This window comes from Mesoplodon densirostris, chromosome 13 (assembly GCF_025265405.1).
Source record: "Mesoplodon densirostris isolate mMesDen1 chromosome 13, mMesDen1 primary haplotype, whole genome shotgun sequence".
Taxonomy (NCBI): Eukaryota; Metazoa; Chordata; class Mammalia; order Artiodactyla; family Ziphiidae; genus Mesoplodon; species Mesoplodon densirostris.
In genome coordinates, this window is record NC_082673.1 from 36663886 (window position 1) to 36680150 (window position 16265).

Consider the following 16265-nt stretch of genomic DNA (forward strand, 5'->3'; position numbering starts at 1 on the left):
ACAGATGAACTGGTTTGCAGGGAAGAAATAGAGACACAGAGGTAGAGAACAAACGTATGGACACCAAGTGTGGGAAGCCATGGGGTGGTGGTTGTGGGATGAGTTGGGAGGTTGGGATTCACCTCTATACATGTATATGTATAAAATACATAGCTAATAATAACCTGCTGTATAAAAAAATAAATAAAATTAAATTTCAAAATTAAAAAAAAAATTTAAAATAAGAAAGAGAAAAGTTCTTCCCTTCACACAGATGTATTTATAGGAATGAATTATTTCCATGCTTATATCTATAAATACATAAAAGAGGAATCAAATCTAACTTGAACCATAAAAGAAAAAAAAAACCTGAACCCACCAGTTATACAGAGGGAAACCCTATCAGGGCACTTGCTCCAGCGGTAAACAATTCTGAAATTGGTCAGAGGTGGGGAATCACCTCCCATACAGCCAGCAACCCACCCCCCATGCAAGGAGCGTCCTCATTGCAAATCTCGGGAGCATTCTGAGGCATCTGTGAGTAAACGTGAGCTGAGCCCCAGGCCAGCTGCTGCTGAACTGTTCCCACCCTTCCCAGGTAAAACACCTGAATATGTACAAGGGATTGAAAGCCTAGAGGAATGGCCCAGGAGCCACACCAGCCACAGCACGCAGGCCAATTTGGTGCCTGCAGTTCAGCCAGGATGGTCCTGGCCCCGGGCTCTCTTCTGGAAGCTTTCTATTGCCCTGCCTGAGATACCCCTCCTGTCCCGGCCCCCACTCCTTTTATCCTTCCTCACCTCTGTCCAGAGAGAAATTCCATCGGAAGTTATGAGTGACACATCCTCTTCTTTACAGGTGGCAGCCTCTCAACTCCTGCAGAAAGGCCAGCAGAGCCCCACTCACACTGGGCCACCAACAAAGCCTTGGCCCCTCACTCCCTACCACCAGCACAGCCCCGAGACTGCTGACGGGGCAGAGAATATGGAGTCAGGCACAACTTCAGGGGCTATTGCTGCCTGGAGCGCTGTTTATATTGACCTCAACCAGGCACACCTGGGGAGGGCCGGACGGTAGTGTAAGGCTGCCCAGGTCAGCTAATCCACAACCCTCAGGGAATCACATTTTTGAAAATGGACCTCGCTAAGGCAGAATAGAAGCCAAGGAAAAAAAGGACACAATGCCATTTGCAGCCCCGTAGATGAGTCTAGAGGTAATCACGTGACTTGGAGTAAGTCAGAAAGTGAAAGACACATATCGTATCATATCACTTATAGGTGTTACCTAAAAATGGATACCAGGGCAGATATTTCCACGGAGAAGGGCAATCACAGATTCATTAAACAAACTTATGGTTCACCAATGGAAAGGTGTGAGGATTGCTTTCATTACGATATCGGGGTTAACAGACATAATCAAACACAGGTGACATATATAATCACCAAAGACCTACGGAATACCAAGAGAAGACTACTCAACATTCTGTCCTAAGGTACATGGGAAAAGGATCCCAGGAAGAACAGACATCTGTATATGTGTAAAACAACCACATCTTCCACACCTACAACAAGCCAAACATTGTAATCAAACTTGCTGTAATAGAAAATAAAAAAAAATTAAAAACACGAACAAGAAGTAGTGAGACAAACTTCAGGGGCTTTCTCCTGGCACATTCCATTCTAAATTCCAATGTAGAACACGACTTCTATTGAGGCTCTGTTGCTCCTGTAACCAGATTTGGTAAGGGAGAACTGCTGGCACCTTGTGGCCGTTTCACGCAACAGCAGCTTTAATCCCAGCGCTAATGGTCAGTTGATATTCAAAATCATTGCAGGCCTGTAAATGACACCTGCCCTGAAAACAAATCCTGGGGTCACATATCGACCAAAAAATTCAAAGGACGTCCATATTTCAAAACGACCATTTCAAAAGGCATATTTTACGCACATTAGTATTCTGCTTCTTTTTCTTTCTTTCCTTTTTTGTTAAAAAAACGGGAATGGAAAAAGGCATCCCTCAGAATGGGCGAAAATCGTTGCAAATGAATCAATGGACAAAGGTTTAATCCCCAATATATATAAACAGCTCATGCAGCTTAATATTAAAAAAACAAACAACCCAATACAAAAATGGGCAGAAGATCTAAGGAGACGTTTCTGCAAAGAAGACACAGAGATGGCCAAGATGCACATGAAAAGCTGCTCAACAGCACTAATTATTAGAGAAATGCAAATCAAAACTACAATGAGGTATCACCTCACACCTGTTAGAATCGGCATCATCAGAAAATCTACAAACAACAAATTCTGGGGAGGGTGTGGACAAAATGATCCCTCTTCCACTATTGGTGGGGATGTAAATTGATACAGTCACTATGGAGAACAGTATGGAGTTTCCTTAAAAAAACTAGAAATAGAATTACCATCTGATCCAGCAATCCCACTTCTGGGCATATACCCAGAGAAAACCATAAATCAAAAAGGCACATTCACCACAATGTTCATTGCAGCACTATTTACAATAGCCAGGTAATGCAAGTAACCTAAATGCCCACAGACAGATGAATGGATAAAGATGTGGTACATATATAAAATGGAATATTACTCAGCCATAAAAAGGGATGAAACTGGGTCATTTGTAGAGACATCGATGGATCTAGAGACTGTCATACAGAATGAAGTAAGTCAGAAAGAGGAAAACAAATATTGTATATTAATGCATATATGTGGAACCTAAAAAATGATACAGATGAACTGGTTTGCAGGGAAGAAATAGAGACATAGAGGTAGAGAACAAACGTATGGACACCAAGTGTGGGAAGCCATGGGGTGGTGGTGGTGGGATGAGTTGGGAGATTGGGATTGACCTGTATACATGTATAAGCATAAAATACATAACTAATTATAACCTGCTGTATAAAAAAATAAATACAATTAAATTTCAAAAATTTTTAAAAAAAATTTAAAATAAAACAGAAAAAAGTTCTTCCCTTCACACAGATGTATTTATAGGAATGAATTATTTCCATGCTTATATCTATAAATACATAAAAGAGGAATCAAATCTAACTTGAACCATAAAAGAAAAAAAAAACCTGAACCCACCAGTTATACAGAGGGAAACCCTATCAGGGCACTTGCTCCAGCGGTAAACAATTCTGAAATTGGTCAGAGGTGGGGAATCACCTCCCATACAGCCAGCAACCCACACCCCATGCAAGGAGCGTCCTCATTGCGAAGCTGGGGGACCGTGCTGAGGCATCTGTGAGTAAACGTGAGCTGAGCCCCAGGCCAGCTGCTGCTGAACTGTTCCCACCCTTCCCAGGTAAAACACCTGAATATGTACAAGGGCTTGAAAGCCTAGAGGAAGGGCCCTGGAGCCACACCAGCGACAGCACGCAGGCCAACTTGGTGCCTGCAGGCCAGCCAGGATGGTCCTGGCCCCGTGCGCTCTTCTGGAAGCTTTCTACTGCGCTGCCTGAAATACCCCTCCTGTCCCGGCCCCCACTGCTTTTTTCTTTCCTCACCTCTGTCCGGAGAGAAATTCCATCGGAAGGTATGGATGACACATCCTCTTCCTTACAGGTGGCAGCCTGGCAACTCCTGCAGAAAGGCCAGCAGAGTCCCACTCACACCGGGCCACCAACAAAGCCTTGGCCCCTCACTCCCTCCCACCAGCACAGTCCCGAGACTGCTGACGGGGAAGAGAATATGGAGTCAGGCACAACTTCAGATGCTATTGCTGCCTGGAGCGCTGTTTATATTGACCTCAACCAGGCACACCTGGGGAGGGCCGGCCAGCAGGGTAAGGTTGCCCAGGTCAGCTAATCCACAACCCTCAGGGAATCACATTGTTGAAAATAGACCTCGTTAAGGCAGAATAGAAGCCAAGGAAAAAAAGGACACAATGCCATTTGCAGCCCCGTAGATGAGTCTAGAGGTAATCACGTGACTTGGAGTAAGTCAGAAAGTGAAAGACACATATCGTATCATATCACTTATAGGTGTTACCTAAAAATGGATACCAGGGCAGATATTTCCACGGAGAAGGGCAATCACAGATTCATTAAACAAACTTATGGTTCACCAATGGAAAGGTGTGAGGATTGGTTTCATTACGATTTCGTGGTTAACAGACATAATCAAACACAGGTGACATATATAATCACCAAAGACCTACGGAATACCAAGAGAAGACTACTCAACATTCTGTCCTAACGTACATGGGAAAAGGATCCCAGGAAGAACAGACATCTGTATATGTGTAAAAGAACCACATCTTCCACACCTACAACAAGCCAAACATTGTAATCAAACTTGCTGTAACAGAAAATAAAAAAAAAAACAAATTAAAAACACAAACAAGAAGTAGTGAGACAAACTTGAGGGGCTTTCTCCTGGCACATTCCATTCTAAATTCCAATCTAGAACACGACTTCCATTGAGGCTCTGTTGCTCTAGTTACCAGATTTGGTACGGGAGAACTGCTGCCACCTTGTGGCCGTTTCACGCAACAGCAGCTTTAATCCCAGCGCTAATGGTCAGTTGATATTCAAAATCATTGCAGGCCTGTAAATGACACCTGCCCTGAAAACAAATCCTGGGGTCACATATCGACCAAAAAATTCAAAGGACGTCCATATTTCAAAACGACCATTTCAAAAGGCATATTTTACGCACATTAGTGTTCTGCTTCTTTTTCTTTTGTTCCTTTTTTGTTAAAAAAAATGGGAATGGAAAAAGGCATCCCTCAGAATGGGTGAAATTCATTGCAAATGAATCAATGGACAAAGGTTTAATCTCCAATATATATATAAACAGCTCATGCAGCTTAATATTCAAAAAACAAACAACCCAATACAGAAATGGGCAGAAGATCTAAAGAGACGTTTCTTCAAAGAAGACACAGAGATGGCCGAGACGCACATGAAAAGCTGCTCAACAGCACTAATTATTAGAGAAATGCAAATCAAACTACAATGAGGTATCACCTCACACCTGTTAGAATCGGCATCATCAGAAAATCTACAAACAACAAATTCTGGGGAGGGTGTGGACAAAAGGAGCCGTCTTCCACTATTGGTGGGGATGTAAATTGATACAGTCACTATGGAGAACAGTATGGAGTTTCCTTAAAAAAACTAGAAATAGAATTACCATCTGATCCAGCAATCCCACTTCTGGGCATATACCCAGAGAAAACCATAAATCAAAAAGGCACATTCACCACAATGTTCATTGCAGCACTATTTACAAGAGCCAGGTAATGCAAGTAACCTAAATGCCCACAGACAGATGAATGGATAAAGATGTGGTACATATATAAAATGGAATATTACTCAGCCATAAAAAGGAATGAAACTGGGTCATTTGTAGAGACATCGATGGATCTAGAGACTGTCATACAGAATGAAGTAAGTCAGAAAGAGGAAAACAAATATTATATATTAATGCATATATGTGGAACCGAAAAAATGGTACAGATGAACTGGTTTGCAGGGAAGAAATAGAGACACAGAGGTAGAGAACAAACGTATGGACACCAAGTGGGGGAAGCCATGGGGTGGTGGTGGTGGGATGAGTTGGGAGATTGGGATTGACCTGTATACATGTATATGCATAAAATACATAACTAATAATAACCTACAGTATAAAAAGATAAATACAATTAAATTTCAAAATTAAAAAAAATAAAATAAAACAGAAAAAAGTTCTTCCCTTCACACAGATGTATTTATAGGAATGAATTATTTCCATGCTTATATCTATAAATACATAAAAGAGGAATCAAATCTAACTTGAACCATAAAAGAAAAAAAATACCTGAACCCACCAGTTATACAGAGGGAAACCCTATCAGGGCACTTGCTTCAGCGGTAAACAAGTCTGAAATTGGTCAGAGGTGGGGAATCACCTCCCATACAGCCAGCAACCCACACCCCATGCAAGGAGCGTCCTCATTGCGAAGCTGGGGGACCGTGCTGAGGCATCTGTGAGTAAACGTGAGCTGAGCCCCAGGCCAGCTGCTGCTGAACTGTTCCCACCCTTCCCAGGTAAAACACCTGAATATGTACAAGGGCTTGAAAGCCTAGAGGAAGGGCCCTGGAGCCACACCAGCGACAGCACGCAGGCCAACTTGGTGCCTGCAGGCCAGCCAGGATGGTCCTGGCCCCGTGCGCTCTTCTGGAAGCTTTCTATTGCCCTGCCTGAGATACCCCTCCTGTCCCGGCCCCCACTGCTTTTTTCTTTCCTCACCTCTGTCCGGAGAGAAATTCCATCGGAAGGTATGGGTGACACATCCTCTTCTTTACAGGTGGCAGCCTGGCAACTCCTGCAGAAAGGCCAGCAGAGCCCCACTCACACCGGGCCACCAACAAAGCCTTGGCCCCTCACTCCCTCCCACCAGCACAGCCCCGAGACTGCTGACAGGGCAGAGAATATGGAGTCAGGCACAACTTCAGATGCTATTGCTGCCTGGAGCGCTGTTTATATGGACCTCAACCAGGCACACCTGGGGAGCGCCGGCCGGCAGGGTAAGGTTGCCCAGGTCAGCTAATCCACAACCCTCAGGGAATCACATTGTTGAAAATAGACCTCGCTAAGGCAGAATAGAAGCCAAGGAAAAAAAGGACACAATGCCATTTGCAGCCCCGTAGATGAGTCTAGAGGTAATCACATGACTTGGAGTAAGTCAGAAAGTGATAGACACATATTGTATCATATCACTTATAGGTGTTACCTAAAAATGGATACCAGGGCAGATATTTCCACGGAGAACGGCAATCACAGATTCATTAAACAAACTTATGGTTCACCAATGGAAAGGTGTGAGGATTGGTTTCATTACGATTTCGTGGTTAACAGACATAATCAAACACAGGTGACATATATAATCACCAAAAACCTACGGAATACCAAGAGAAGACTACTCAACATTCTGTCCTAACGTACATGGGAAAAGGATCCCAGGAAGAACAGACATCTGTATATGTGTAAAAGAACCTCATCTTCCACACCTACAACAAGCCAAACATTGTAATCAAACTTGCTGTAACAGAAAATTAAAAAAAAATTAAAAACACAAACAAGAAGTAGTGAGACAAACTTGAGGGGCTTTCTCCTGGCACATTCCATTCTAAATTCCAATCTAGAACACGACTTCCATTGAGGCTCTGTTGCTCTAGTTACCAGATTTGGTACGGGAGAACTGCTGCCACCTTGTGGCCGTTTCACGCAACAGCAGCTTTAATCCCAGCGCTAATGGTCAGTTGATATTCAAAATCATTGCAGGCCTGTAAATGACACCTGCCCTGAAAACAAATCCTGGGGTCACATATCGACCAAAAAATTCAAAGGACGTCCATATTTCAAAACGACCATTTCAAAAGGCATATTTTACGCACATTAGTGTTCTGCTTCTTTTTCTTTTGTTCCTTTTTTGTTAAAAAAACGGGAATGGAAAAAGGCTTCCCTCAGAATGGGTGAAAATCATTGCAAATGAATCAATGGACAAAGGTTTAATCTCCAATATATATATAAACAGCTCATGCAGCTTAATATTCAAAAAACAAACAACCCAATACAGAAATGGGCAGAAGATCTAAAGAGACGTTTCTTCAAAGAAGACACAGAGATGGCCAAGACGCACATGAAAAGCTGCTCAACAGCACTAATTATTAGAGAAATGCAAATCAAACTACAATGAGGTATCACCTCACACCTGTTAGAATCAGCATCATCAGAAAATCTACAAACAACAAATTCTGGGGAGGGTGTGGACAAAAGGAGCCGTCTTCCACTATTGGTGGGGATGTAAATTGATACAGTCACTATGGAGAACAGTATGGAGTTTCCTTAAAAAAACTAGAAATAGAATTACCATCTGATCCAGCAATCCCACTTCTGGGCATATACCCAGAGAAAACCATAAATCAAAAAGGCACATTCACCACAATGTTCATTGCAGCACTATTTACAAGAGCCAGGTAATGCAAGTAACCTAAATGCCCACAGACAGATGAATGGATAAAGATGTGGTACATATATAAAATGGAATATTACTCAGCCATAAAAAGGAATGAAACTGGGTCATTTGTAGAGACATCGATGGATCTAGAGACTGTCATACAGAATGAAGTAAGTCAGAAAGAGGAAAACAAATATTATATATTAATGCATATATGTGGAACCGAAAAAATGGTACAGATGAACTGGTTTGCAGGGAAGAAATAGAGACACAGAGGTAGAGAACAAACGTATGGACACCAAGTGGGGGAAGCCATGGGGTGGTGGTGGTGGGATGAGTTGGGAGATTGGGATTGACCTGTATACATGTATAGGCATAAAATACATAACTAATAATAACCTACAGTATAAAAAGATAAATACAATTAAATTTCAAAATTAAAAAAAATAAAATAAAACAGAAAAAAGTTCTTCCCTTCACACAGATGTATTTATAGGAATGAATTATTTCCATGCTTATATCTATAAATACATAAAAGAGGAATCAAATCTAACTTGAACCATAAAAGAAAAAAAATACCTGAACCCACCAGTTATACAGAGGGAAACCCTATCAGGGCACTTGCTTCAGCGGTAAACAAGTCTGAAATTGGTCAGAGGTGGGGAATCACCTCCCATACAGCCAGCAACCCACACCCCATGCAAGGAGCGTCCTCATTGCGAAGCTGGGGGACCGTGCTGAGGCATCTGTGAGTAAACGTGAGCTGAGCCCCAGGCCAGCTGCTGCTGAACTGTTCCCACCCTTCCCAGGTAAAACACCTGAATATGTACAAGGGCTTGAAAGCCTAGAGGAAGGGCCCTGGAGCCACACCAGCGACAGCACGCAGGCCAACTTGGTGCCTGCAGGCCAGCCAGGATGGTCCTGGCCCCGTGCGCTCTTCTGGAAGCTTTCTATTGCCCTGCCTGAGATACCCCTCCTGTCCCGGCCCCCACTGCTTTTTTCTTTCCTCACCTCTGTCCGGAGAGAAATTCCATCGGAAGGTATGGGTGACACATCCTCTTCTTTACAGGTGGCAGCCTGGCAACTCCTGCAGAAAGGCCAGCAGAGCCCCACTCACACCGGGCCACCAACAAAGCCTTGGCCCCTCACTCCCTCCCACCAGCACAGCCCCGAGACTGCTGACAGGGCAGAGAATATGGAGTCAGGCACAACTTCAGATGCTATTGCTGCCTGGAGCGCTGTTTATATGGACCTCAACCAGGCACACCTGGGGAGCGCCGGCCGGCAGGGTAAGGTTGCCCAGGTCAGCTAATCCACAACCCTCAGGGAATCACATTGTTGAAAATAGACCTCGCTAAGGCAGAATAGAAGCCAAGGAAAAAAAGGACACAATGCCATTTGCAGCCCCGTAGATGAGTCTAGAGGTAATCACGTGACTTGGAGTAAGTCAGAAAGTGATAGACACATATTGTATCATATCACTTATAGGTGTTACCTAAAAATGGATACCAGGGCAGATATTTCCACGGAGAACGGCAATCACAGATTCATTAAACAAACTTATGGTTCACCAATGGAAAGGTGTGAGGATTGGTTTCATTACGATTTCGTGGTTAACAGACATAATCAAACACAGGTGACATATATAATCACCAAAAACCTACGGAATACCAAGAGAAGACTACTCAACATTCTGTCCTAACGTACATGGGAAAAGGATCCCAGGAAGAACAGACATCTGTATATGTGTAAAAGAACCTCATCTTCCACACCTACAACAAGCCAAACATTGTAATCAAACTTGCTGTAACAGAAAATTAAAAAAAAATTAAAAACACAAACAAGAAGTAGTGAGACAAACTTGAGGGGCTTTCTCCTGGCACATTCCATTCTAAATTCCAATCTAGAACACGACTTCCATTGAGGCTCTGTTGCTCTAGTTACCAGATTTGGTACGGGAGAACTGCTGCCACCTTGTGGCCGTTTCACGCAACAGCAGCTTTAATCCCAGCGCTAATGGTCAGTTGATATTCAAAATCATTGCAGGCCTGTAAATGACACCTGCCCTGAAAACAAATCCTGGGGTCACATATCGACCAAAAAATTCAAAGGACGTCCATATTTCAAAACGACCATTTCAAAAGGCATATTTTACGCACATTAGTGTTCTGCTTCTTTTTCTTTTGTTCCTTTTTTGTTAAAAAAACGGGAATGGAAAAAGGCTTCCCTCAGAATGGGTGAAAATCATTGCAAATGAATCAATGGACAAAGGTTTAATCTCCAATATATATATAAACAGCTCATGCAGCTTAATATTCAAAAAACAAACAACCCAATACAGAAATGGGCAGAAGATCTAAAGAGACGTTTCTTCAAAGAAGACACAGAGATGGCCAAGACGCACATGAAAAGCTGCTCAACAGCACTAATTATTAGAGAAATGCAAATCAAACTACAATGAGGTATCACCTCACACCTGTTAGAATCAGCATCATCAGAAAATCTACAAACAACAAATTCTGGGGAGGGTGTGGACAAAAGGAGCCGTCTTCCACTATTGGTGGGGATGTAAATTGATACACTCACTATGGAGAACAGTATGGAGTTTCCTTAAAAAAACTAGAAATAGAATTACCATCTGATCCAGCAATCCCACTTCTGGGCATATACCCAGAGAAAACCATAAATCAAAAAGGCACATTCACCACAATGTTCATTGCAGCACTATTTACAAGAGCCAGGTAATGCAAGTAACCTAAATGCCCACAGACAGATGAATGGATAAAGATGTGGTACATATATAAAATGGAATATTACTCAGCCATAAAAAGGAATGAAACTGGGTCATTTGTAGAGACATCGATGGATCTAGAGACTGTCATACAGAATGAAGTAAGTCAGAAAGAGGAAAACAAATATTATATATTAATGCATATATGTGGAACCGAAAAAATGGTACAGATGAACTGGTTTGCAGGGAAGAAATAGAGACACAGAGGTAGAGAACAAACGTATGGACACCAAGTGGGGGAAGCCATGGGGTGGTGGTGGTGGGATGAGTTGGGAGATTGGGATTGACCTGTATACATGTATAGGCATAAAATACATAACTAATAATAACCTACAGTATAAAAAGATAAATACAATTAAATTTCAAAATTAAAAAAAAATAAAATAAAACAGAAAAAAGTTCTTCCCTTCACACAGATGTATTTATAGGAATGAATTATTTCCATGCTTATATCTATAAATACATAAAAGAGGAATAAAATCTAACTTGAACCATAAAAGAAAAAAAATACCTGAACCCACCAGTTATACAGAGGGAAACCCTATCAGGGCACTTGCTTCAGCGGTAAACAAGTCTGAAATTGGTCAGAGGTGGGGAATCACCTCCCATACAGCCAGCAACCCACACCCCATGCAAGGAGCGTCCTCATTGCGAAGCTGGGGGACCGTGCTGAGGCATCTGTGAGTAAACGTGAGCTGAGCCCCAGGCCAGCTGCTGCTGAACTGTTCCCACCCTTCCCAGGTAAAACACCTGAATATGTACAAGGGCTTGAAAGCCTAGAGGAAGGGCCCTGGAGCCACACCAGCGACAGCACACAGGCCAACTTGGTGCCTGCAGGCCAGCCAGGATGGTCCTGGCCCCGTGCGCTCTTCTGGAAGCTTTCTATTGCCCTGCCTGAGATACCCCTCCTGTCCCGGCCCCCACTGCTTTTTTCTTTCCTCACCTCTGTCCGGAGAGAAATTCCATCGGAAGGTATGGGTGACACATCCTCTTCTTTACAGGTGGCAGCCTGGCAACTCCTGCAGAAAGGCCAGCAGAGCCCCACTCACACCGGGCCACCAACAAAGCCTTGGCCCCTCACTCCCTCCCACCAGCACAGCCCCGAGACTGCTGACAGGGCAGAGAATATGGAGTCAGGCACAACTTCAGGGGCTATTGCTGCCTGGAGCGCTGTTTATATGGACCTCAACCAGGCACACCTGGGGAGCGCCGGCCGGCAGGGTAAGGTTGCCCAGGTCAGCTAATCCACAACCCTCAGGGAATCACATTGTTGAAAATAGACCTCGCTAAGGCAGAATAGAAGCCAAGGAAAAAAAGGACACAATGCCATTTGCAGCCCCGTAGATGAGTCTAGAGGTAATCACGTGACTTGGAGTAAGTCAGAAAGTGAAAGACACATATCGTATCATATCACTTATAGGTGTTACCTAAAAATGGATACCAGGGCAGATATTTCCACGGAGAACGGCAATCACAGATTCATTAAACAAACTTATGGTTCACCAATGGAAAGGTGTGAGGATTGGTTTCATTACGATTTCGGGGTTAACAGACATAATCAAACACAGGTGACATATATAATCACCAAAGACCTACGGAATACCAAGAGAAGACTACTCAACATTCTGTCCTAACGTACATGGGAAAAGGATCCCAGGAAGAACAGACATCTGTATATGTGTAAAAGAACCACATCTTCCACACCTACAACAAGCCAAACATTGTAATCAAACTTGCTGTAACAGAAAATAATAAAAAAAAACATTAAAAACACAAACAAGAAGTAGTGAGACAAACTTGAGGGGCTTTCTCCTGGCACATTCCATTCTAAATTCCAATCTAGAACACGACTTCCATTGAGGCTCTGTTGCTCTACTTACCAGATTTGGTACGGGAGAACTGCTGCCACCTTGTGGCCGTTTCACGCAACAGCAGCTTTAATCCCAGCGCTAATGGTCAGTTGATATTCAAAATCATTGCAGGCCTGTAAATGACACCTGCCCTGAAAACAAATCCTGGGGTCACATATCGACCAAAAAATTCAAAGGACGTCCATATTTCAAAACGACCATTTCAAAAGGCATATTTTACGCACATTAGTGTTCTGCTTCTTTTTCTTTTGTTCCTTTTTTGTTAAAAAAACGGGAATGGAAAAAGGCATCCCTCAGAATGGGTGAAATTCATTGCAAATGAATCAATGGACAAAGGTTTAATCTCCAATATATATATAAACAGCTCATGCAGCTTAATATTCAAAAAACAAACACCCCAATACAGAAATGGGCAGAAGATCTAAAGAGACGTTTCTTCAAAGAAGACACAGAGATGGCCAAGACGCACATGAAAAGCTGCTCAACAGCAATAATTATTAGAGAAATGCAAATCAAACTACAATGAGGTATCACCTCACACCTGTTAGAATCAGCATCATCAGAAAATCTACAAACAACAAATTCTGGGGAGGGTGTGGACAAAAGGAGCCGTCTTCCACTATTGGTGGGGATGTAAATTGATACAGTCACTATGGAGAACAGTATGGAGTTTCCTTAAAAAAACTAGAAATAGAATTACCATCTGATCCAGCAATCCCACTTCTGGGCATATACCCAGAGAAAACCATAAATCAAAAAGGCACATTCACCACAATGTTCATTGCAACACTATTTACAATAGCCAGGTAATGCAAGTAACCTAAATGCCCACAGACAGATGAATGGATAAAGATGTGGTACATATATAAAATGGAATATTACTCAGCCATAAAAAGGAATGAAACTGGGTCATTTGTAGAGACATCGATGGATCTAGAGACTGTCATACAGAATGAAGTAAGTCAGAAAGAGGAAAACAAATATTGTATATTAATGCATATATGTGGAACCGAAAAAATGGTACAGATGAACTGGTTTGCAGGGAAGAAATAGAGACACAGAGGTAGAGAACAAACGTATGGACACCAAGTGGGGGAAGCCATGGGGTGGTGGTGGTGGGATGAGTTGGGAGATTGGGATTGACCTGTATACATGTATATGCATAAAATACATAACTAATAATAACCTACAGTATAAAAAGATAAATACAATTAAATTTCAAAATTAAAAAAAAATAAAATAAAACAGAAAAAAGTTCTTCCCTTCACACAGATGTATTTATAGGAATGAATTATTTCCATGCTTATATCTATAAATACATAAAAGAGGAATAAAATCTAACTTGAACCATAAAAGAAAAAAAATACCTGAACCCACCAGTTATACAGAGGGAAACCCTATCAGGGCACTTGCTCCAGCGGTAAACAATTCTGAAATTGGTCAGAGGTGGGGAATCACCTCCCATACAGCCAGCAACCCACACCCCATGCAAGGAGCGTCCTCATTGCGAAGCTGGGGGACCGTGCTGAGGCATCTGTGAGTAAACGTGAGCTGAGCCCCAGGCCAGCTGCTGCTGAACTGTTCCCACCCTTCCCAGGTAAAACACCTGAATATGTACAAGGGCTTGAAAGCCTAGAGGAAGGGCCCTGGAGCCACACCAGCGACAGCACGCAGGCCAACTTGGTGCCTGCAGGCCAGCCAGGATGGTCCTGGCCCCGTGCGCTCTTCTGGAAGCTTTCTACTGCGCTGCCTGAAATACCCCTCCTGTCCCGGCCCCCACTGCTTTTTTCTTTCCTCACCTCTGTCCGGAGAGAAATTCCATCGGAAGGTATGGATGACACATCCTCTTCCTTACAGGTGGCAGCCTGGCAACTCCTGCAGAAAGGCCAGCAGAGTCCCACTCACACCGGGCCACCAACAAAGCCTTGGCCCCTCACTCCCTCCCACCAGCACAGTCCCGAGACTGCTGACGGGGAAGAGAATATGGAGTCAGGCACAACTTCAGATGCTATTGCTGCCTGGAGCGCTGTTTATATTGACCTCAACCAGGCACACCTGGGGAGGGCCGGCCAGCAGGGTAAGGTTGCCCAGGTCAGCTAATCCACAACCCTCAGGGAATCACATTGTTGAAAATAGACCTCGTTAAGGCAGAATAGAAGCCAAGGAAAAAAAGGACACAATGCCATTTGCAGCCCCGTAGATGAGTCTAGAGGTAATCACGTGACTTGGAGTAAGTCAGAAAGTGAAAGACACATATCGTATCATATCACTTATAGGTGTTACCTAAAAATGGATACCAGGGCAGATATTTCCACGGAGAAGGGCAATCACAGATTCATTAAACAAACTTATGGTTCACCAATGGAAAGGTGTGAGGATTGGTTTCATTACGATTTCGTGGTTAACAGACATAATCAAACACAGGTGACATATATAATCACCAAAGACCTACGGAATACCAAGAGAAGACTACTCAACATTCTGTCCTAACGTACATGGGAAAAGGATCCCAGGAAGAACAGACATCTGTATATGTGTAAAAGAACCACATCTTCCACACCTACAACAAGCCAAACATTGTAATCAAACTTGCTGTAACAGAAAATAAAAAAAAAAACAAATTAAAAACACAAACAAGAAGTAGTGAGACAAACTTGAGGGGCTTTCTCCTGGCACATTCCATTCTAAATTCCAATCTAGAACACGACTTCCATTGAGGCTCTGTTGCTCTAGTTACCAGATTTGGTACGGGAGAACTGCTGCCACCTTGTGGCCGTTTCACGCAACAGCAGCTTTAATCCCAGCGCTAATGGTCAGTTGATATTCAAAATCATTGCAGGCCTGTAAATGACACCTGCCCTGAAAACAAATCCTGGGGTCACATATCGACCAAAAAATTCAAAGGACGTCCATATTTCAAAACGACCATTTCAAAAGGCATATTTTACGCACATTAGTGTTCTGCTTCTTTTTCTTTTGTTCCTTTTTTGTTAAAAAAAATGGGAATGGAAAAAGGCATCCCTCAGAATGGGTGAAATTCATTGCAAATGAATCAATGGACAAAGGTTTAATCTCCAATATATATATAAACAGCTCATGCAGCTTAATAATCAAAAAACAAACAACCCAATACAGAAATGGGCAGAAGATCTAAAGAGACGTTTCTTCAAAGAAGACACAGAGATGGCCGAGACGCACATGAAAAGCTGCTCAACAGCACTAATTATTAGAGAAATGCAAATCAAACTACAATGAGGTATCACCTCACACCTGTTAGAATCGGCATCATCAGAAAATCTACAAACAACAAATTCTGGGGAGGGTGTGGACAAAAGGAGCCGTCTTCCACTATTGGTGGGGATGTAAATTGATACAGTCACTATGGAGAACAGTATGGAGTTTCCTTAAAAAAACTAGAAATAGAATTACCATCTGATCCAGCAATCCTACTTCTGGGCATATACCCAGAGAAAACCATAAATCAAAAAGGCACATTCACCACAATGTTCATTGCAACACTATTTACAATAGCCAGGTAATGCAAGTAACCTAAATGCCCACAGACAGATGAATGGATAAAGATGTGGTACATATATAAAATGGAATATTACTCAGCCATAAAAAGGAATGAAACTGGGTCATTTGTAGAGACATCGATG